Consider the following 25,723-nt stretch of genomic DNA (forward strand, 5'->3'; position numbering starts at 1 on the left):
GGCCTGTTGTCTCGCTTGTCTCTCTCTGGCAATGTCTTTCTCATCTTGCTTGACCAAAAAAGCCTTAGCCACGATATCTTTGAATGTCACAGCCTTCGACATGTGTATATCCCTTCTGATTTCTGCTCGAAGGCCTCGAATGAAATGAGCACCTTTATCTTTGTCATTGGAAGCAATATACGGGGCAAACAGACAGCCCTCCTCAAACTTCAGAATATACTCATCAACATTCATACCTCCCTGTCGAATCTCCAAGAACTCAGTCACCTTCCAAGTGTTAGAGTAGGTGCCCGTCGAGCCAAGTGTTGACCGAGTGTTCACAATGAAACTCTATATATAAGCAATCTTTATTTTAATAATATTTGAAATTATTGTTTTGGCAAATCTTTATCTGTATACCCATGCTAGTTGCATAGATAAAGACCTTGAATATACAAATAATAGAAAGAATATGAGATGTTCATATGATGAGTATCATGAAACTCATATTTGGAATACTGTATATTCTAAACAGTTCCTAGTCGATTCAGCCGCCACTAAGAAGGATATAGGCCGCTAGAGTTCGAGACTAGTATCTGCGATGTGAGTACCATGTTTCATTGGTAGGGGACATTGTGATGTCCGAGCATGCAGATAGGTGCTCCTGGTAGAGTGCATTGAACAACCCTCCATAAAGGACTTTCCAAGTGGTTCTCACTTATCGAGTGGAAACGTCCTAGTTTATGGTTGTACACCATTAGTCCTTATGACCCGGGACAACATTGAGACTCTATGTGCTAGAATTACACTTTTACTTGTTTACCGACTCTCATGGGGTCATCAGGTGGCAAGGTTGGGTGTTCTGTCGAAACATATAGGAGTCGATGCATTGTAGTCGAGGATTCACGGCTTATCTTCGGGTATGGATATCCTATGTGTTATCATGTGTATATAGGTTGAAATCTCTGATCAGAGTATGGTGGTAATTATGAAAGGGGTTTCATAGATTACACCATCGATGCAACTACAACATGACACATTGTATCAATTCATTGACAACTCTCGATAAACCAATGGTTTTCGAATCGGTCGGGATATATGAGTTGAAGGGACCGTACTGTACGCTAATCATAATTGAATGGTTCTTGCAGGCACTATCATTTGATACCTAGGAAATCATGTAAGCGATGCTGCTAGGCATTTAACATGATTGGTTGGGTACTATCAGACTTGAGTTCTGACGTTCTTGTTATCAAGGTGTTGATAAGTAAGAATGGAGCAATTGGGGTATGCTCATATAAGGACATGTTTAGTCCGAATCACATGGAGATGTGAACCCACGGCTAGTTGTATCAATGAACCATTGAGGGCCACACAAGTACTAGCTTTCTAGATCCCGTTGAGAAGAGAAATAGTTCAATGTGTTGAACGGCTTATAAAGGAGGTTATAAGCGTAAAGAAAAATTAAAAGTATGACTTCTATGAGAGAAATGTAAATTTTAATTTATGAAAGTGTTCCTAAATTAAAAGTTGGCCAAGTGAATAATGTATTTGAAAATTGTGATTTTCATAAACATTATTGTGGACTAAAATAAATTAATTCAAGTGTTGAATTAATTAAACACTAGTGGACCTAGTAGAGTCCAAATAATTAAATTAATTCAAATGTTGAATTAATTAAATCATATTGAGTCTTGTAGAGCTCAATTTAAATAAATTATTTAACTAGTGGACTTGAGTAAATTCAAGTAATGTTTAATTAATCTCAAAAATTTTTGAGATAATTAAATTAAGTCCATGGGTTTTTAATTTGTAAAAAACCATATAATATTGCATGCATAGAAGGTGAAGGGTTGGAGACTACTTTTTGGGTTATCAAGGCATGGCATACAAAAAGGTATTTTTGCTTTTTGGTTTTTGCAAGTCCAAGACAAGTCTCCCTTCCCCCATTTTTGAAAATACCTTGGCCGAATTCTTGAGAGTTGTCTCTCCAAGTTTTTCTCCATTTTTGTTCTTCAAGTGTTGAGGAAAGAAAATAATTCTCATTGAAAAATCCTCTTAGTTTTCTAGTGCAAATTAAGAGAGGATCTACCTAGTTGTTGGTGGGCTTAATAGTTGAGCAAGGAGTGCTCAAAGGAAGCTTGAAGATAGTTTCGACCATTGAAGAGCTAAGGTGTTTACACCTTAGTTGGAGCCATACATCAATCCTTGTGATTGATATGTAAAATTCTAAACACACTATGAATGTAATTTTTGTGTTTTGTTGTATTTGCTACACACAAAATCAAGGTGGCCGAAATTTTTTATGAAAAATTCGATTTTTAAACTTCCGTTGCGCTTCGGTCACCGTAACCGATCCCCTTTCACCTAGCTCGAAGTGCGTCTGGGAAGTACTTGTCATAAAACAGATCAGTGAACTCTTGCCAATTCAATGCTGGAATGTCAACGCTAAACTTGGTAGCATTCCACCAAATACGTGCAGCTTTGACTAACATGAACACTGCACAACTGATTATGTCCTTGTCTTCATAGTTGAGAAGATAGAAAATAGCCTCGAGTTCCTTGATCCATTCTACGGCCATCAACGGATCAGTGCTTCCTGAAAATTCATGCGGATCCATCCTCTTGAAAGCAGTAAAGATCCGATCGGTACCAATCGCTTATGCCACTTGGCCTCTACCCTGTCCTCTACCTTGGCCTGTACTTTGCATACGTAGCAACTGCTGGATCTGCTCACTATGGACCTTGGCTTGCTCTTTCAACAACTTGCCGAACTCATCGACAACTCTAGAGGAAGAACTATCCTCACCCTCTACGGCTTTCCTCTTACGAGGCATAACTCCTACAATGTGCTCACACAATACAAATCAATATATAACAATGAATAGATGTAGAAAAAGACATACCCGGACAATTGAAAGCAGACGAAGTCATATGCATTGGTTCGAAGAACAGTGCTCTGATACCACTAAATGTGACACCTCTGACCGGTTTTAATAAAATAACAGCGGAAAAAAAAAATTTCTTGAAGGAAAGAAGGATTCAAAAATCAACTACCATAAAACATTTACAATAAAAAGTAAATACATGATCATTCAAATGATATAACAAAATACAAAATATCATTTCTAGGATCATGTCCAAAATGTTTGAAAATGGCCTTCTTCCTTCCAACTATATACATATGACTCCGGCCCCAATCAACGTCTCGCCCCGTCGCTCTTATCTGCATCACATGAAATAACTGAAATGAGTATAAAACTCAGCAAGTGGAACTCTTACATAGCAATGTACATAGCATACTCTGAAAACATAGCTTTGAAATCAATAAATACCATCAACTCTTGAATTAAGAATAACATAGCAACATAACAATAAGATGGTATTTCTCTTTTCTCTGTTGGATTTATATCTATATAGTATCTCTGTCTCTGTACCTATATCCCATCGATATAAGTCGATAACTTTGAGGGATATAAGCCTATGGTGGTCGTTGATCAACTAATTGCATGCAATCTCTAACTATGTATCTATCAATCCAAAAAAAATAATCATTTAAATTCTCTCTTTGGCATTTCATCAAACACTTTGAAGACTTTAATCTCTTGTATTCCCTTTAACACAATTGAGACATAAAATGCATCCAATATATACAACAAAGTGTATCAATATATAATCATGAATCAATGAAGGGAATAACACATTAAAGGCATTGAAATACCATACATATATTGTCATGTGAGCACAATAAATTAGATTCCACTTACAACCAACAAGAACACCTCCAACTAATCTCTTGGTTGAATTCCTACAACAATAAACCATATATAACACCATCAATAACCCAATAATCCAACAGTCAAACCATTTAATCCAAAATACCAACACAATCAACAAACCCAACAATTCTCCCAACACCAAACCAAGAATAAATCATACCAAAAGCTTACCTTAGCTTCCTTGATCCCAAAATAATCTTAATATCACCACAAATCACCAACAACAGGCTTAGATCAAAGAAAGTAATTGAAAGAAAATGGAACCCTAGCTCTCCCTTGCTAAAAAAATCGAGAAGATTGGAAGAAATGGGGAAAAAAGTGAACCAACTCATTCCTTATAATCACTTAAAACCGAAAAACACGCTTTCACTATTCATGCACAACGGGTGCGGTGTGCCCTCGGCAACTAAACCAAAAATCTGAAAATGACGACCGCGAGTGCGGTATAAAACTTACCGTGGGTGCGGTACCTCCACCGCGGGTGCGGTAACCGTTACACGGCGTGTGCGGTGTCTGTTTGGAAATCCATCAAAAATGCTGCAATAACGACCGTGGGTGCGCTGCTCAAAATACCGCGGGTGCGGTCTGGTCTCGGCCAAAACAAACTCTTTTTCAACTAAAATCGAATCGAAACGCTGATACAATACAACTACCGCCAACTAATAACAACAATGCCACAAAACAATTATTACCAACAATACTATAACCCATAATCACAACTCTTAACATCACAACTATACTAAAACTTAACCAAAAATCAATAATCATACGAAATTTAAACCGTACCGTTCACCAAGCTTGGCTATTACATCCTATGTGTTCTCATGTGTATGTAGGTTGAAATCTCTGATCAGAGTATGGTGGTAATTCTGAAAGGGGTTTAATAGATTACACCATCGATGCAACTACGACATGACACATAGTATCGATTCATTGACAACTCTCGATAAACCAATGGTTGTCGAATCGGTCGGGATATATGAGTTGAAGGGAGCGTACTATACGCTAACCATAATTGAATGGTTCCTGCAGGCACTATCATTTGATACCTAGGTAATCATGTAACCGATGCTGCTAGGCGTTTAACTTGATTGGTTGGGTACTAACAGACTTGAGTTCTGACGTTCTTGTTATCAAGGAGTTGATAATTAAGAATGGTGCAATTGGGGTATGCTCATATAAGGACATGTTTAGTCCGAATCACATGGAGATGTGAACCCACGGCTAGTTGTATCAATGAACCATTGAGGGCCTCACAAGTACTAGCTTTCTAGATCCCATTGAGAAGTTAAAATTGTTCAAAGTGTTGAACGGCTTATAAATGAGTTTATAAGCGTAAGGAAAATTAGAAGTAAGACTTCTATGAGGGAAATGTAACTTTTAATTTGTGGAAGTGTTCCTAAATTAAAAATTGGTCAAATAAATAATTTATTTTAAAATTGTGATTTTCATAAAAATTATTATGGACTAAATTAAATTAATTCAAGTGTTGAATTAATTTAACACTAGTGGGCCTAGTAGAGTCGAAATAATTAAATTAATTCAAGTGTTGAATTAATTAAATCATATTGGGTCTTGTAGAGCCCAATAGTAAAATAATTATTCAACTAGTGACTTGAGTGAATTCAAGTAATGTTTAATTAGTCTCAAATATGTTTGAGATAATTAAAATAAGTTCATGGATTTTTAATTGTTAAAAATCAAATAAATAGCATGCATGGGGAGGTGAAGAGTTGGGAGACAACTTTCTTAATATTCAAGACATGAGTCACACATGCCAACAACAACTTTTTACACTATCAAGGCTAGTCTCCCTCCCCCCATTCAATAACTCAATTGGCCGATATCTTTCACACAATTCTCTCAAAAGTTTTCTCTTCATTTTGGTTGAAAAAGCAATATACTGCTCAAAGAAAAATGCTGTAATTTTTCTAGTGCAAAATTAGAGTGGTTATAGCTAGTTGGTGGTGGGCTTAATATATGAGCAAGGTGGGCTCAAAGGGAAGCTTGAAGATTGTCTTGCCATTGAAGAGCTTAGTTGTATATCAACTAAGTTGGAGCCAACATCAATCTTTTAAGATTGATAGGTAATTTCTAAACACACTATGAATGTCATTTTTGTGTTTTTGTATATGTTACACACTAGTACTTAAGGTGCTCGAATTTTTTTGTAAAATCAAAATTTTGTACCTTCCGTTGCGCATTCGTGCAGCTAAAATCAATCCCTTTCACCCATTTCCATTGAGGAATCGACAATGACAACAATGTCCCAGCAGGTCTCTGGTGCTCGATCTTCACCTGCTGACAAGTTAGGCATTGAGAAATAAACATGGCAATATCTTTCTTCATATCTGGCCACTAATAGAGTCTACAAAGATCCTGATACATCTTCGTGCTGCCTGGATGTATCGAGTATGGCGCGGTATGTGCCTCTATTAAGACGTCTCGCCGAATATCATCACAAGTAGGAAGAAAAATACGGCCTCTGAATATCATCAAACCATCTCCATTCAACCCAAACTCTGAATTACCTCTCTTCTCTGCTCTGGCTCTCATCTCTATCGACTCTGAATCAATGGCTTGCTCTCTACGGATCCTATCCGTCAATGTATCCTGGATGATCAACGCTGAAAAGCGAGCAATGCTTCCTGGTACTACAAAGGCTATCTCCTCTCGCTCCAAATCTAACAACAATGGCTGCTGAATCATCGAGCTCAAAGAAGAACTCGACTTACGGCTCAATGCATCTGCCACAACATTCGCTTTTCCAGGGTGGTAACTAATCGTCACATCTTAATCTTTGACAAGCTCTAACCACCGTCTCTGTCGCATATTGAGTTCTTTCTGAGAAAACAAATACTTCAAACTCTTGTGGTCCGTGAAAATTTCACACTTTTCGCCATATAAGTAATGTCTCAGGTTTTCAGGGCGAAAACCACAACTGCCAGCTCTAGATCATGCGTAGGATAATTCTTCTCATAGTCCTTCAACTGGCGAGAAGCATAAGCTATAACTTTCCCACGTTGCATCAGCATTGCTCCAAGACATTTTCTTCGACGCATCAGTGTAAACAACAAAGTCCTCTGAACCACTAGGCAATTCAAGTACAAGAGCTGTCGTCAACTTATCTTTCAACTCTTGGAATCCACTCTGGCAATCAATGGACCACTCGAACTTCACAGTCTTCCTCGTCAGATTGGTTAACGGCAGGGCAATCTTATAAAAGTCTGCAATGAAACGACTATAATAACCCGCCAAACCAAGAAAACTGCGTACCTCCAATACAGTGGTAGGAATAGGCCATTTTTGAACCGCCTCAATTTTCACTGGATCAACAGCTATACCATCCTTCGAGACAACATGGCCTAAGAAAGAAATCTGCTCCAACCAGAAATCACATTTCTTCAACTTAGCATACAACCTCTCCTCTCTCAACAACTGAAGAACAACTCGGAGATGCTCTGCATGAATCTCTCTGGTCTTGGAATAAATCAAAATTTCATCGATGAAAACAATGACTAAGCTATCCAAATACGGCTTGAACACTCGGTTCATAAGATCCATGAAGACTGAAGGAGCATTAGTCATACCGAATGACATCACAAGAAATTCATAATGACCGTACCTGGTCCGAAATGCCGTCTTAGGGATATCAAACTCCCTAACCTTCAACTGATAATAGCCAGATCGCAGATCAATCTTCGAAAAAACGGAAGGCCCATGCAGTTGATCAAAAAGATTGTCTATCCGGGGCAACATATATTTATTCTTGATAGATCAACTAATCAATACACAGCCGCAAAGTCCCATCTTTCTTCTTGACAAAGACCGGAGCTCCCCAAGGCGAAGAACTCGGCCGAATAAAACCTTTATCCAAAAGATCTTGCAACTGTGTCTTCAACTCTTTCATCTCTTTAGGGGCCATTCTATACGGAGCCTTGGAAATAGGAACCGTACCTGGAACTAACTCAATCATAAACTCCACATCTCTGTCCGACGGTAAACCCGGAACATCATCCTCAAAAACATCAGGGAACTTCTCACAACATCAATATCATCAATATTCAACTTAACCATTCTATCCACATCAACAATCGAAGCCAAAAACCCATCACAACCTCTACACAACAACTTCTTAGCCTCAAGACACGAAATAAAAGGAAGGACCAACGAAGTACCTGCACTGGCGAGCATACCTTCCCTATTGCCATCATCTGCAAATTTCACTGTCTTAGCAACGCAATCAATCATTGCAAGATAGGTTGATAGCCCATCCATGCCAAGTATAATATCAAATGCAACCATCGGAATAACAATCAAATCGGCATAAACCACTCGCTCAACAATTTGACCAGAGCACGCATACACAATAGATGTCGGGCACAACACATCCCCAGAAGGCAAAACAACATTGAACTGGAGGGGAAGAACAGAAGGAACTATGCTCAAAAACCTCAAAAATAGTTCAGACATAAAAGAATGAGTATCACCTGTATCAATCAATGTCGTAGCTACTCTGCCCGAAATTAAAATAGTGCTAGAGATCACAGAAGAATCATGGTTTATACCTTCCTTCGTCATGGTGAAGATGCGACCCTGCACCTTCTCTTTACTCGCTCCTCTTGGACAGTCTTTGGCAATATGGCCTGCAGTGACACATCGATAACAAGTATGAGTACCAAATCTGCACTCTCCCCGATGATTCCTACCGCACTTGGGACACAACGGCTTCCCAGGATCAAATGGAACTGCTGGTACTTTCGGGCTCGACTCTATCTTGCCTTTCCCTTTGAAATTGCCTTATCATCTTTTACTCGAACCTTGGCCCCTCAGAGCAATAGCCTGCTGCCTCGCCTGTCTCTCTCTAGCAATGTCCTTCTCATCTTGCTCGGCCAACAATGCTTTAGCAACAATTTCTTTGAATGTTACTGTAATAGCCAAGCCTGGTGAACGGTATGGTTTAAGATTTCGTATGATTATTGGCTATTTGGGTAAGTTTAAGTATAGTTTTGATGTTAAGGATGGCGATTTATTATTTATAGTATTGTTGATGATAGATGTTGTGTAGTTTGATTGTAGTGTCATTACGATTAAATTCGTGATAATTCGTAGGTTGAGACAATTGGTATGAGGCCAATTGGAGTGGTTAGATAAGACATAGAGGTATAACTTTCTTATTTTGAGTTTTGTTCAAATCATTGTGGAAGGTATGCCAAAAGTGCCCTGGAGTGTGTCGTGTGTTTCGACGTTCCTACAGTGACACATGTTGGGAGATTTAGCATAACATTTTACTCAGACCTGCAAATGATCTGAAATTTTGAAAGGTTCAATAAAAGACATAGAGCTACAACTTTTTAGTTTACCATTTTTCCAAATTATGACGGGAAGAGGCGTTTCGGAGGAGATCTTTGGAGCAGCTGTGCGCAGAGTAGCGAGCGCACCCGCGCTCCAAAAGATGACCACACCCGCGGTCTACTGTTTCAAATTTTTGGATGAGTTGCCGAAGGCATAGCGCACCCGCGGTGCATGGGCTAGCGTACCCACGGTATGTGAACAATAAAGTCGTGTTTTTGGTGTTTTAAGGTATAAAATAGGTGGAGACTTCACTTTTCTCTCACTTCTTTCCCATTCTCTCGGTTTCTTCAGAGCAAGGAAGCTAGGGTTCCTTTTCCTTTCATTTCCTTCCTTTGATTCAAGCATTTTGTTGGATTATTGAAGTGAGATCAAGATAGTTTTGGGTTCAAGGAAGCTAAGGTAAGATTTTGGTCTAGTTTATGCTTAGTTTTTGGTGTTGGAGATGATATGGGTTTGTTGATGGTGTTGGTTTATGGATTAATTGATATGGGTTTTTGATTATTGAGATATTGATGGTATTATATATGGTTTATTGTTGTAGGAATTCAACCAAGGGTTTAGATTGATGGGGTTCTTGTTGGTTGTAAGTGGAATCTCATTTATTGTGCTCACATGATAATATATGTATAGTATTTCAATGGTTTTAATGTTCTATTCCCTTCATTTGATTCATGATTATGTATTGATACACTTGTTATATATATTGGAGGCATTTTATGTCTCAATTGTGAAAAAGGGAATACAAGAGAAAGAGTATGCAAAGTGTTTGATAAAATGCCCAAGAGAGAGTTCAAATGTTTTATGGATTGATAGATACATAGTCAGAGATTGCATGCAATTAGTTGATCAACGACCATAGGCTTATATCCCTCAGAGTTATCGATTTATATCGATGGGATATAGGTACAGAGACAGAGATACTATATAGATATCAATCCAACAGACAAAAGAGAAATATCATCTTATTGTTATGTTATTGCTATGTTATTCATGTTTCTAGAGTTGATGGTATTTATTGATTTCAAAGCTTTGTTTTCAGAGTATGCTATGTATCATTTCTATATAAGAGTTCCACTTGCTGAGTTTTATACTCATTTCAGTTATTCATGTGATGCAGATAAGAGTGACGGACCAGGATGTTGATTGGAGCCGATGTCATATGCATAAGAGAGGGAAGGAAGAAGAGTATTTTGCTAGCACTTTGGCATGATCATTAAAATGATGTTTTGTCTTTTGTTGCATCATTTGATTGATCATGTATATATATACTTTTGGTTGTAAATATTGAAAATGTGTTTATGTCAAGAGAAGTTTTAAATCATTCCTTCCTATAAGAGTAAAATTTTTAAATACCACTGTTATTTTAAGAGATCAGAGTAAGAGGTGTTACATTTAGTGGTATCAGAGCACGGTTCTTCGGAACAATGCATATGACTTCGTCTACTTTCAACGGTCCGGGTATGTCTTCTTGTTCATCTATTCATTGTTATTGGTTGATATGTATAATGTGAGCACATTGTAGGAGTTATGCCTCCTAAGAGGAAAGCCGTAGAGGGTGAGGATAGTTCTTCCTCTAGAGTTGTCGATGAGTTCGGCAAGTTGTTGAAAGAGCAAGCCAAGGTCCATAGTGAGCAGATCCAACATTTGCTACGTATGCAAGGTACAGGCCAAGGTAGAGGACAGGGTAGAGGCCAAGTGGCTCAGGCAGTGGGAACTGATGGCATCTTTATTGCTTTCAAGAGAATGGATCCGCCTGAGTTTGCAGGAAGCACTGATCCATAGGTGATTGTAGAGTGGATCAAAGCACTTGAGGCGATATTTGATCATCTCAACTATGAAGACAAGGACAGAGTTGGTTGTGCAGTGTTTATGCTAGTCAAGGCTGCACGTATTTGGTGGAATGCTACCAAAGTAGGTGTTGATGTTCCGGCAATGAAGTGGCAAGAGTTCACTGATCTCTTCTATGACAAGTACTTTCCAGATGCACTTTGAGCTAGGAAGGTGACTGAATTTTCAGAGCTTCGCCAAGGAGATTTGAATGTTGGTGAGTACATTCTGAAGTTCGAGTGGGCTGTCTGTTTGCCCCATATATTGCCTCCAATGACAAAGACAAATGTGCTCATTTCATTAGAGGAATTCGAGCAGAGATCAGAAGGGACATTAATATGTCGAAGGCGGTAACATTCAAAGAGATAGTGGCTAAAGCACTGTTAGCCGAGCAAGATGAGAAAGATATTGCAAGAGAGAGACAGGCGAGGCAGCAGGCTATGGCTCAGAGAAGTCAAGGTTCAAGCCAAAGAGGAAAAGATAGATTCAAAGGGAAAGGCAAGATGGAACCGAGTTTTAAAGTACCAGCAATTCCATTTGATCCAGAGAAGCCATTGTGTCCAAAGTGCAATAGGCCTCATAGAGGTGAGTGCATGTTTGGTTCTTATACTTGTTACCGATGTGGCACTGCAGGCCATATTGCCAAGGATTGTCCGAGAGGATCGGGTAAAGAGAAGGTGCAGGGTCGCATCTTCACCATGACGAAGGAATGTATAAATCTTGATTCTTCTATGATCTCTAATACTATTTTAATTTCAGGCAGAGTAGCTACGACATTGATAGATACAGGTGCTACTCATTCTTTTATGTCTGAATTATTTTTGAGATCTGTGGGTATAGTTCCTTCTGTTATTCCCCTCCAGTTTAATGTTGTATTGCCTTCAGGAGATGTGTTGTGCCCGACGTCTATTGTGTATTCATGTTCTGTTCAAATCGATGAGCGGGTGGTTTATGCTGATTTGATTGTTATTCCGATGGTTGCGTTTGATATTGTACTTGGCATGGATTGGCTATCAACTTACCGTGCAGTGTTTGATTGCGTTGCCAAGACGGTAAAATTTGCAGATGATGCAAATAAGGAAGGTATGCTTGCCAGTGCAGGTACTTCGTGTTCTTCCTTTTATTTCGTGTCTTGAGGCTAAGAAGTTGCTGTTTAGAGGTTGTGATGGGTTTCTGGCTTTGATTGTTGATGTGGATAGAATGGTTAAATTGAATATTGATGATATTGATGTTGTGAGAGAGTTCTCTGATGTATTTGAGGATGATGTGCTGGGTTTGCCGTCGGACAGAGATGTAGAGTTTGTGATTGATCTAGTTCCAGGTACGGTTCCTATTTCTAAGGCTCCGTATAGAATGGCCCCTACAGAGATGAAGGAGTTGAAGACGCAGTTGCAAGTTCTTTTGGATAAAGGTTTTATTCAACCGAGTTCTTCGCCTTGGGGAGCTCCGGTTCTTTTGGTCAAGAAGAAAGATGGGTCCTTGCGGCTTTGCATCGACTACAAAGAGATCAACAAAGTGACTATCAAGAATAAATATCCGTTGCCACGGATAGATGATTTGTTTGATCAGCTGCAGGGGGCTACTGTGTTTTCGATGGTCGATCTGCGATCTGGCTATTATCAGTTGAAGGTTAGAGAGTCTGATATCCCTAAGACGGCATTTCGGACCAGGTACGGTCATTATGAATTTCTTGTGATGTCTTTTGGTCTGACCAATGCTCCTTCAGTCTTTATGGACCTGATGAATCGGGTGTTCAAGCCGCATTTGGATAGTTTTGTCATTGTTTTTATTGATGACCTATTGATCTATTCCAAGACCAGAGAGCTTCACTCAGAACACCTCAGAGTTGTTCTTCAGTTGTTGAGAGAAAAGAGGTTGTATGCTAAGTTGAAGAAGTGTGAGTTCTGGTTGGAGCAGATTTCTTTCTTAGGCCATGTGGTTTCGAAGGATGGTATAGCGGTTGATCCAGTAAAGATTGAGGCGATACAGAAGTGGCCTATTCCTACCACTGCATCAGAGGTACACAGTTTTCTTGGTTTGGCGGGTTATTATTGTCGCTTTATTTCAGATTTTTCCAAGATTGCCCTGCCGTTAACCAATTTGACGGGGAAAACTATGAAGTTTGAGTGGTCCAATGAATGCCAGAGTGGATTCCAAGAGTTGAAAGATAAGTTGACGACAGCTCCGGTACTTGCATTGCCCAGTGGTACAGAGGACTTTGTTGTTTATACCGATGCGTCGAAGAAGGGTCTTGGTGCAGTGCTGATGCAACATGGAAAGTTTATAGCCTATGCTTCTCGTCAGTTGAAAGAGTATGAGAAGAATTATCCTACGCATGAGCTGGAGCTAGCAGCTGTGGTTTTTGCCTTGAAAATCTGGAGACATTATTTATATGGCGAAAAGTGTGAAATTTTCACGGATTACAAGAGTTTAAAGTATTTATTTCCCAGAAAGAGCTCAATATGCGGCAGAGACGGTGGTTAGAGCTTGTCAAAGATTATGATGTGACGATTTGTTACCACCCAGGGAAGGCAAATGTTGTAGCGGATGCTTTGAGTCGTAAGTCAAGTTCTTCTTTGAGTTCTATGATTCAGAATCCATTGTTGTTGGACTTGCAACGAGAGGAGATAGCTTTAGTAGTACCGGGAACCATTGCTTGCTTTTCAGCGTTTGTTATTCGGGCTACATTGACGGACAGAATCCGTAGAGAGCAAGCCAATTATGTACAGTTATCAGAGATGAGAGCTAGAGCATAAGAGAGGGGTAATTCAGAGTTTGTGATTAATAGAGAAGGTTTGATAACAATCAGAGACCGTATATGCATTCCTACGGGTGATGATATTCGGCGAGATATTTTAACAGAAGCACATACTGCGCCATACTCGATACATCTAGGTAGTACCAAGATGTATCATGATCTTCGTAGATTCTATTGGTGGCCAGGTATGAAGAAAGATATTGTCATGTTTATTTCTCAGTGCCTAACTTGTCAGCAGATGAAGATTGAGCATCAGAGACATGCTGGGACATTGTTGTCATTAACGATTCCTCAATGGAAATGGGAGCATATTACGATGGATTTTGTGACTGGTCTTCCCAGGACGCAGAAAGGTTTCAACTCTATTTGGGTTATTGTTGATCGATTGACCAAGTCAACGCATTTTTTCCCAGTCAAGACGACGTATTCCATGAACCAGTATGCCAAAGAGTACATAGCAGAGATTGTTAGACTTCATGGTGTTCCTATGTCGATTGTGTCTGATTGTGACTCTAGATTTATTCAGAGTTTTGGAAGAGTTTGTTCAGAGCTATGGGTTCACGGTTAGCATTTAGTAAAGCATATCATCCCAAGAGCGACGGTCAATCAGAGAGAGTTATTCAGATTTTAGAGGATATGCTCAGAGCTTGTACAATAGACTATCCAGGTAGTTGGGATTCCAAATTGTCTTTAGTTGAGTTCACGTACAATAACAGTTACCAAGCGACGATCGGCATGGCACCATATGAAGCGCTTTATGGCCGAAAATGTAGATCTCCCTTGTATTGGGATGAGATTGGTGAGAGGAAGATGTTGGGTCCAGAGTTGGTCCAACAGACAGCTGATGTTGTTGCTGTTATTCGGGAGAGGATGAAGACAACACAGTCGAGACAGAAGAGTTATGCTGATGTTCTTGAAGATTGCACCTCTCAAGGGTGTGATGCGGTTTGGCAAGAAGGGAAAGTTGAGTCCGAGATTTATTGGCCCATTTGAGATCTTGGATAGAGTGGGTGATCGAGCTTACAGGTTAGCCCTACCTCCAGATCTTGACAGAGTTCACAATGTTTTTCATGTATCTATGCTCAGGAAGTACATTGCGAATCCTTCCCATGTTCTTCACCACGAGCCATTGGATTTGACGCCGAATTTGACTTATCAAGAGATTCTAATCCAGATTCTGGATCGCAAATTTAAAGTATTGAGAAACAAAGAGATCGAAATTGTTAAAGTCCTTTGGACGAATCATTTGATTGAAGAAGCCACGTGGGAACCAGAGGATGGGATGAAAGAGAAGTATCCTGAGTTGTTTGTGCAGTGACGTCAATTTCGAGGACGAAATTTCTCTAAGGAGGGGAGATTGTAATAGCCAAGCCGGGTGAACGGTATGGTTTAAGATTTCGTATGATTATTGGCTATTTGGGTAAGTTTATGTATAGTTTTGATGTTAAGGATTGCGATTTATGATTTATAGTATTGTTGATGATCGATGTTGTGTAGTTTGATTGTAGTGTCATTACGATTAAATTCATGATAATTCGTAGGTTGAGCCAATTGGTATGAGGCCAATTGGAGTGGTTAGATAATACATAAAGGTATAACTTTCTTATTTTTAGTTTTGTTCAAATCATTGTGGAAGGTAAGCCAAAAGTGCCCCGAAGTGTGTTGTGTGTTTCGACGTTGCTCCAGTGACACATGTTGGGAGATTTAGCATAACTTTTTACTCAGACATGCAAATGATCTGAAATTTTGAAAGGTTCAAGAAAAGACATAGAGCTACAACTTTGTAGTTTACCATTTTTCGAAATTATGATGGGAAGAGGCGTTTCGGAGGCGATCTTTGGAGCAGCTGTGCGCAGAGTGGCGAGCGCACCCGCGGTCTACTGTTTCAAATTTTTGGATGAGTTGTCGAAGGCATAGCGCACCCGCGGTGCATGGGCTAGCGTACCCGCGGTCTGTGAACAATAAAGTCGTGTTTTTGGTGTTTTAAGGTATAAAATAGGTGGAGACTTCACTTTTCTCTCATTTATTTCCCATTCTTTCGGTTTCTTCAGAGCAAGGAAGCTAGGGTTCTTTTTCCTTTCATTTCCTTCCTTTGATTCAAGCATTTTGTTGGATTATTGAAGTGAGATCAAGCTAGTTTTGGGTTCAAGGAAGCTAAGGTAAGCTTTTGGTCTAGTTTATTCTTAGTTTTTGGTGTTGGAGATGATATGGGTTTTTTGATGGTGTTGGTTTATGGATTAATTGATATGGGTTTTTTATTATTGAGATATTGATGGTATTATATATGGTTTATTGTTGTATGAATTCAACCAAGGGTTTAGATTGAAGGTGTTCTTGTTGGTTGTAAGTGGAATCTCATTTATTGTGCTCACATGATAATATATGTATGGTATTTCAATGTTTTTAATGTGATATTCCCTTCATTTGATTCATGATTATGTATTGATACACTTGTTATATATATTGGATGCATTTTATGTCTCAATTGTGAAAAAGGGAATACAAGAGAAAGAGTATGCAAAGTGTTTGATAAAATGCCCAAGAGAGAGTTCAAATGTTTTATGGATTGATAGATACATAGTCAGAGATTGCATGCAATTAGTTGATCAACGACCATAGGCTTATATCCCTCAGAGTTATCGATTTATATCGATGGGATATAGGTACAGAGACATAGATACTATATAGATATCAATCCAACAGAGAAAAGAGAAATACCATCTTATTGTTATGTTATTGCTATGTTATTCATGTTTCTAGAGTTGATGGTATTTATTGATTTCAAAGCCTTGTTTTCAGAGTATGCTATGTATCATTGCTATATAAGAGTTCCACTTGTTGAGTATTATACTCATTTCAGTTATTCATGTGATGCAGATAAGAGTGACGGACCAGGATGTTGATTGGAGCCGATGTCATATGCATAAGAGAGGGAAGGAAGAAGAGTATTTTGCTAGCAGTTTGGCATGATCATTAAAATGATGTTTTGTCTTTTGTTGCATCATTTGATTGATCATGTATATATATATACTTTTGGTTGTAAATATTGAAAATGTGTTTATGTCAAGAGAAGTTTAAATCATTCCTTCCTATAAGAGTAAAATTTTTAAATTTCGCTGTTATTTTAAGAGATCAGAGTAAGAGGTGTTACAGTTACCGCCTTCGACATATTGATGTCCGTTCTGATCTTGTAAGGCCCAAGAATTATGAAATTGATAAACCAAGATTATCAATCTTCATTAACGTGAGACTCGGAAGATATGAGAATGCATGACATGCAATGAGGGAAGAAAAGACATGAGAAAATAGGGTTTGCAAGACCGCACCCGCGCCCAGAACAGGAGTGCACCCGCGGTCATGTAATTTTGGAATTTTGCAAGAAAGGTCGAAGCATCACCGCACCCGCGGTGCCAGACATGATTGCACCCGCGGTGCATGGACAGTAAGTTGGTGTTTTTGGAAATGGCCAGACCGCGGGCACCGCGGTTGTCAAAAGTCAGAAAAGGAAGATAATGCCGAAGCATGAGCGCACCCGCGCTCCTGGAAGCACCGCACCCGCGGTCATGCATGTCGCATGAAAAATGATGCCACGTTTGATGAAGTGCATGCAGTATATATACAGAGGAATGACACGTTTTCCCTCAGAATTGCAGAAAAGGAGGTCGAGGCTTTGAGAGAAAATTCCTTACGCCTTTTAAACTTGCGATTGTGGAAGATCTGTCCATCAGAATTCAAATTCGACTTCAGTTCTGAGTTCCTCGTGACACGAGCTACATAAGGACGTAAGTTTTGTTACGTTTTGAGATGTTTTGAGAATATGATGTTGCTAGAATTGCATGTGGTTCAGATATGGTGTTTCTACTACCGTAGACATTGTAGAATTGAAGACAGATTAAAGAACAGACTGTTTCTGTAGTTGTTATGATTTGTGAAAGATATTGACTAAGATTCTATATCAGAATTGTGTTAGTATTCAGATTATGAATTGTATGGATACAGATTATGAGTTCCAGTATAATATTTGTGATGTTTAGCTTGACGGGGTTATTCAGATTGTATTGATATGTCGTCGAAACATCAGTTGAGTTATATTGATCAGATTCACTATTGATTGAGATTGATCAGACTCAGTAATTACTCAGATTGTATTGTAATGTCGATGACATGAATTAGATTGTATCTTGTTCAGATATTGATCCGATTGAATACTGATTTGAGTATTGATCAGAACAGATTGTGTATTGAGTTATTTACTGATACAGCGTATTCAATATTGTCATTTCAGATTGATATGGACAGAGTTGAATACAGATCATCGTCTCCGTCAGATAGGGACGACAAAGGTATAATTCATGTGATATCTGGGAAGATACAACTCAAATCAGATCTCATTTGAGTTTCCCAATAAAATCACATACTTGATTATTGTTTGTGTAACACCCTTACTCTATACTTAGCATAATTACCATAATCAAAATAAGGTTTGAATGATATAACTATATTATGAATCAAATCAAACAAGGGGGCATCACTTTGACGGTTTGTAAAAATTTTGGCATGATGTCCCTATATTTTGTATAAGCCCAAACCAAGCAACAACATTCATATATACATAGACACAAACTCAACTCAAGCAACAACATCAACCCATATATATATAATCGTATTCTTACACACAAACATATTCTGTACCATCATACCCCTAGACATAAACATTGAAAAACTTGTTTCAAACCCTGACATTCAATTCATTATAATACATATGCGGAAGCTATACAATAAGAAGCCCGGTTCTTGTCGAGGTGAGGCACGTCACTAGCATCCATTGGCGAACCGGCATCCTACGCATCTTCACTACCTGATCCTGTAATACATGAGCTACGTGAGTTTATAAACTCAATAAGTTGGCACTTGTACGTATCAATATGCATCGAAGGAACATACATATCAAGTCGAGATCAACAATGAATCTTAAAAACATGTCATACCGTAGCATATATTCAATGTTCATTTTTGTACTTGAGCCTCATTAGTTGACCTGTACTACCGTACTTGCTTTATTATATAGCTACTACTGTGTTGGACGTCAGGGAGCAACCTTTGGCATCCCCACGCCCCATGAACATATATTGGCCAATAGCTTTGGTGGACTTAAAACCACCCATGATGTCAACAAGCTCTATATCATGTAAATCAATCCTTTTCTTTTCATGTTCATGTTCTTGTTCATGACATAGCACCCATCATCAATATTCATGAGTTCCTTACATATTTAATACATAACAATGGAATATGGTGCTATGTTTTCATCAATAAACATACTAACAATGTACATATATCAATAGAAAATGAGATGCATTTGAAATTCATAATATTACTCATGTATTACTTCAAGAACATGCCAACTTACCGTCCAAGCTTAATAACACTGGTTTGAGACGGTGTTTCACGCTCCTATACTGTCAAATATACCAATAATTCAGTCACTATTGTATAAACTAGCTGAAAATCACTCCTATACATGTAGGATAACTAAAAAAGAAGAAAACTTACACCTCTATGATGTTCTAGTGATGGAGAACTAAGATCTATCTTCAAAATGTTGAAGGAAAGGAAGAAGGGAGCTTTGGGAGGAAGTTTTCTTGATTTTCTTCGTGTTTTGCTGAAGAAGAAAGGAAGGAAGCTGATGGAAATGGTTTAGAAAGTCGATACTTATCTTTTTATACAGCAGGTTCGCTAGGGCGGACGCTTTTTACCGCTAGGGCGAGTAAATCTCGGTCCTACACATTTTATTTCTGCACAGGTTCGTTAGGGCGGACATTTTTGACCGCTAGGGCGAGAAAGTTTCGGCCCCATACATTTTATTTCTGCACAGGCTTGCTAGGGCGGACATTTTTTACCGCTAGGGCGAGCCAGTTTCGGCTCTGCACACTGATTCATCAGAAATCGCTCCAGAAACGGCTCTTCCCTTCATAATCAGGAAAAGTCGTAAACAACAAAGTTGTAGCCCTATGTCTTGGCTTTAAGCTCCCCAAATTTCAGGTCATTTGGAGGTCTGAGTAAAAGGTTATGCCCATTCTCCTAACATGTGTCAGTGAAGGAATGATGGTATACACGACACACTCGGGGGCGCTTTTGGCTTGTCTTCCACAATGATTTGGACAAAACTCAAAACTTGAAAGTTGTAGCATTATATCTTAGCTTTCTAATGGTTATGGCCTCACTCAATTTGGATCAATATTCAAATAATTATGCTAAAACCCGTACGAACTACCATATCTATATCTCATTTCCTACAACTTTTATTACACTATTTCTATGTACACCTCTTACTATCACTATTTTAACACATATTCATTCTCAATGCACCATAAACAATATAAAAGTCATGTTCAATCTCAATATCAATACATCAATCAATATGAAAAACATAATGAGCTAATTAGCTATCTAATAATGACATAAACGTATTACTAATCATTTGTACGAGTAACCGGGCATTACAGTTTGTCTTCTGATATGATTATGATTTGTTTATAGGCTTTATATTCTAATCTTTTGGAAATGAGCATGCTTTGTTTACAGATTGTTATACATTGCATTTGAGATAGGAGAGTCGTTGACAGCCATTGTCACATATCTAGATGTTCGGTGTATCTCAGCTTAGGAGCAGCCCTGACTCCTATTGCAGTCGTTGATACAGCTCAGACCGAAGTCTAGGAATAAGACGTACAGTCACCCCGAGCTGGAGGGTAGGTGACAGCCATTGACGTCTTATTCACACCGGGATCCCTAGAGTTATAGTTGAGTCGAGTCTAGACATGATTTGACTAGAACTGCATGTATTTATAGATGTGGTTTCATAGACTATGAAACCCATGTTTATTGCTTTCAGTTATGATAGCATGTTTATATGATTTGATTTAAATTTCATGTTTATCTGATTTGAGTTGCATGCTTATTTTGATTTGATTTCATAAATTATGAAACCTATTACTTTTGAATATGTTTATGATAGCATGTTTTATGATTTAGATTGTTTCTATACATGCTTACCATGTTTTATACTGGGATTTATTCTCACCGGAGTTATCCGGCTGTTGTCTTGTTTTGTATGTGTGCATGACAACAGGTGGGGCTGGATCGGGGTCAAGAAGATGATGAGAGAAGACGAGTTAGCGTGGTGATTCCAGACTTATTGTAGACTTGGTTTTATTACTTGAATTTAGTAACTGAACCTTAGACCTAGTTTGTACAATATTGGACTTTTATATTGAAATGTAGTTTTTATACAGAGATGTATATTATTTTGATTCCATTACCTTCCGCAGATGCATTTTAAAAAGAAAAAATTTTTAGACCCTGTTTATCAGAACTGATAATTAAATCACAACGATGATTAAGAAAATGATTAGCGTCCGGGTCCCCACAACAGGTGGTATCAGAGCGATAGATCCTTTAGATTGAGATAGTCAGAATTGATAGATCCTTTAGACTGAGATAGAAGAGAATGAGAGGGTAGATTGAATTCTCTTTCTTGCATGTGATTGCTAGCATGAGATTTATGTCAATGTTGACGGGCATGATGTGTGCTAGCATGATTTATTGCTTTCCCTATTACATGTTGTTTGTTATCTGAGTTGATTGCAGCATGTAATTGTTAAGCCTGAATCAGAACCGAGTCTGGATCAGAGGTATATGATCAGAGGAGGGCTGAGACAGATTGTATAGATTGTGTACTAATTTGTTTGATATTCAGATATACCGCCTCGGAGAATTCCAGAAAAGGATAGTACTTCGTCTGAACAGATAGATGCATCAGAAACTCAGATAGAAATAAAGTTGGTAGAATTACAGTTATTCCAGCCGCCTATTTTGAGTGGTATCGAGACATCTGAAGACTGCCAGAACTGGTTGGATGACATAGAAATATTGTTTGATTTCCTTGATTGTACAGATGAACAGAAAGTTAAACTGGTATTCCACCAGTTACGAGAGGTTGCCAGAAGTTGGTGGATTACAATTAACGGAGTATTAGCACAACGTGGTATTGTGAACACATGGGAAGTCTTCAAAGCTGAATTCTATCAAAGATTTTTCCCAGTTTCATACGGGAGGACAAAAGAGCAGAATTTGAGAATTTGAGACAAGGCCAATTGAATATTGATGAATATTCTGCGAAATTCTCTACTTTATTGCGTTTTGTTTCTCATTTAGCTGGGAATGATGAAGCTGTAGTGAATCAGTTCATCAGAGGATTTAATTCAGAGGTAGTTGCATTGATGAATTTGCAGCGACCTTACCATTTTGCTGACATCCTGAGTAGAGCAAAGAGAGCTGAGGCGAGTCTGATTAGACAGCTAGGGAGGTTGTGTGTGAAGCAACCCCAGACACAGCAATCCCCTCTTCGATTTGATCGAGGCAGTACGAGTGAAAAGCAAGATTTGTTGAAAGCTCGGGAGAAGCCATTCAAGAAGATGGGAGGTGGTTCATCTAGCTCTAGCGTTTCTGGTCCAAGCCATACTGAAGTGTATTGCAGGAGTTGCGGAGGGAGGCATCCCACCGAGCAATGCCAGAGAGTGACTGGTAGTTGTCATATCTGCAGACAGCCGGGACACTTTGCTAAAGTTTGTCCCCAGCGACGGTCCCGAAGATCTTAGGGAACAACGTTCAATTGAGAAATAGACCCAGAATCCATAACAGGTACTATTCTTTATGATTCTATTGCATATGTATTGATATATACTAATGCATTTGTTAAAGAATAACTTTGACTGAGTTGCATGGAGATATGCTGTATCTGTTGGGTCTAATTGTACTGTAGTATTGATTTCCTAGCTTGTTGAGGAAAATGTTGATATCAGAGATTTCTGTGACCTATTCCAGTAAGATAAGAATGAGATCTAGTTAGATTCTGATGTACTTGTGTTTTATGATTTGATTACATTATTGATATAAATATGCTGAACAAGTACAGACATATTGTAGAATTTTTCCAGAAATGGTAAGATTCAGACCAGAGATAACTGATCAGTGGAGATACCACGATAAGGATTCTATACATAGAATTCCTTTGATATCTGTATTGTATGTGACTCGATTAATACAGAAAGGAGCAGATTGCATCCTTATGTATTCAGTAGATCCACTGAAATCGAGTTTAGTATTGACAGATTGGTCAATATTATACAAATTGGCGGATGTTTGCCTAGATAAAATTTTAGAATGATATTATATCAGGAAGATAAATTTCAGAATTGAATTAAGATCAGGTATTGTTGGTATAGTAGATCTAGTACAGAATGGTATTGACTATACAGAATGATACAAAATGAATTGAAAGAATATTTGAAAGATCATATTAAATATTCTGAGAATTATGAGTCTTGTATACAGAAATTGTTCAGATATGTATTTTGTTTGAAACAGATTGTATTCAGAATAGATGATATCTGATGTTAGTATACTGATTGATTTTGAGACAGTTGATATTGTGATCAGTGACTGATCAGATACCGATATCAGAAAGATCAAAAAGTCAGAAATGTCAGAATTGTCAGAGATTGATATTATATGCGTTGACAGATTATCTGATATGATTGTGTTTTGAACTGCTTGAGAATTATTGCTTCTAGATCAGTATTTTATACAGATTGTATTGTTTGGGGAACATATTATAGTTGCAGATGATTTATAGCAGTTGATCAAAATAACATGAAGATCTGATTGATTTGTCAGAATCAATAGTATTGTTAGAACTTACAATCCTATATATTTACTAGATTAGTATAGATTATGATTATTCTGAATCACTATTAGTACAGATTTTATGAACCGTTGAGAGTATATACAGTTCAGCTTGTATCAAAAATGAATTCGAGAATTCAGCAGGTCAGAAACGTGATCAGGTTGTCAGAACAGTATTTCGATAATAGAGCAGAGTATCGGTCAGAGAAACAGATATGTGATTTTGTGTTTTATATTAGACTGATTGTGTCATGATATCAGAATGTTTCAGAGTTGTATAACAGAATTGATATTTATAATCAGAGCCGAATACCAGGTAGGTAGTTTTCTTTACATTTTATTATTAACTGATTTGTTTATACCGAATACTTTGAATCTGAAATTACAGATAGTGTCAGAAATGCATTGTAGTGGATTAAGTGTTCATTTTGCTGACTGAGAATGTATGAGATTCGAACAGACAGGTATGATATAGACAGATTAGGTCAGTCGTGACAGAATTTGTACAGAAATGTTGGCAGAAATTATACTGATATGTTTGAATTGCTAACAGAAAAGACAGAAGGAAACAGAATTGTATAGTTCTAAATAGAAATGAGAGTACATTTCTATGGCTTTCGTAATGAAATTACCGTCATTTTCTCCAGATTGAAATATGATATGATTGTGATTGACAGATTGTTCAATCTATATCTATCAGTTTGTACAAGATGATGTACAAACATGACCAAATGGCACAGATTGATGTCAGAAAAGTGGTTAGAAAGATCGGAATGCCACAGTAGATTATGTCAAATTGTGATTTTGCTTGAGTTTGTATTCGTGACAGAATATATTATGAACTCTCTTTGAGATTGTTTTACAGATTGACAGACTGGCAGAATATTGTATCCAGATATTGGAAGATTTTGGTAGAGTTATAGAGTGCTGGATATTAGCACTAATTGATTTGACTTATTATCACTGCGTGATAATAGCTACCAGCTTATCAGATGGGTAATGAGATAGTTATAGACAAGACAGTATACAGTGAATACTACAGATTTCTTTTGAGGAAAGTAGAAAGAAGATGAAGATTGTCAGAATGGACAGACGTAAGAAACCAACGTCGGATGATGATGATTGGTACTTGAAGCTGAAGATGGTATATGTCTTTGCTTGAGATAAACAGATTTGATAACAGCTGATGATATGGATATGTGATGAGCTGTAGATTGGTTTATACGGACGTTGTATAGCCAATAATGCAAGATTGATTCTGTCAGAAGGACTTGAGAAGTATTATGACATTATGCTTAATGAATTCTTATTCCAAATTGGAATCAGATATTTGAGTTTTGATTTAACTCTATTATGCATTTCCTCGGATATCTCTGAAGTAATTGTTTATGAGTTCGAGGACGAACTCAGATCAAAGAGGGGGAGAAATGTAAGGCCCAAGAATTATGGAATTGATAAACCAAGATTATCAATCTTCATTAACGTGAGACTCGGAAGATATGAGAATGCATGACATGCAATGAGGGAAGAAAAGACATGAGAAAATAGGTTTTGCAAGACCGCACCCGCGCCCGCGGTCATGCAATTTTAGATTTTTGCAAGAAAGGTCGAAGCATCACCGCACCCGCGGTGCCAGACATGATTGCACCCGTGGTGCATGGACAGTAAGTTGGTGTTTTTGGAAATGGCCAGACCGCACCCGCGGTGCTAACAGGACCGCACCTGCGGTAGTGACACCGCACCCGCGGTCTTGTATTTAGCGCACCCGCGGTCGTCAAAAGTCAGAAAAGGAAGATAATGCCGAAGCATGAGCGCACCCGCACTCATGGAAGCACCGCACCCGCGGTCATGCGTGTCGCATGAAAAATGATGCCACGTTTGATGAAGTGCATGCAGTATATATACAGAGGAATGACACGTTTTCCCTCAGAATTGCAGAAAAGGAGGTCGAGGCTTTGAGAGAAAATTCCTTACGCCTTTTAAACTTGCGATTGTGGAAGATCTGTCCATCAGAATTCAAATTTGACTTCAGTTCTGAGTTCCTCGTGACACGAGCTACATAAGGACGTAAGTTTTGTTACGTTTTGAGATGTTTTGAGAATATGATGTTGCTAGAATTGCATGTGATTCAAATATGGTGTTTCTACTACCGTAGACATTGTAGAATTGAAGACAGATTAAAGAACAGACTATTTCTGTAGTTGTTATGATTTGTGAAAGATATTGACTAAGATTCTATATCAGAATTGTGTTAGTATTCAGATTATGAATTGTATGG

The 25,723-nt window shown here is 38.3% G+C and overlaps 1 long non-coding RNA gene across 1 annotated transcript in view; it reads left to right on the forward strand.

Annotated features, from left to right (window-relative positions):
• The first annotated feature begins 2,029 nt into the window (after positions 1-2,029).
• The window catches only part of LOC140833341 (uncharacterized), a 59,952-nt gene continuing 36,258 nt past the window's right edge, over positions 2,030-25,723 (forward strand). Inside the window, exon 1 of the long non-coding RNA XR_012118421.1 lies at positions 2,030-2,200. This is a non-coding gene — a long non-coding RNA (uncharacterized lncRNA). The remainder of the gene's footprint in view (positions 2,201-25,723) is intronic.

Source organism: Primulina eburnea, chromosome 6, assembly GCF_022965805.1.
Source record: "Primulina eburnea isolate SZY01 chromosome 6, ASM2296580v1, whole genome shotgun sequence".
Lineage (NCBI taxonomy): Eukaryota > Viridiplantae > Streptophyta > Magnoliopsida > Lamiales > Gesneriaceae > Primulina > Primulina eburnea.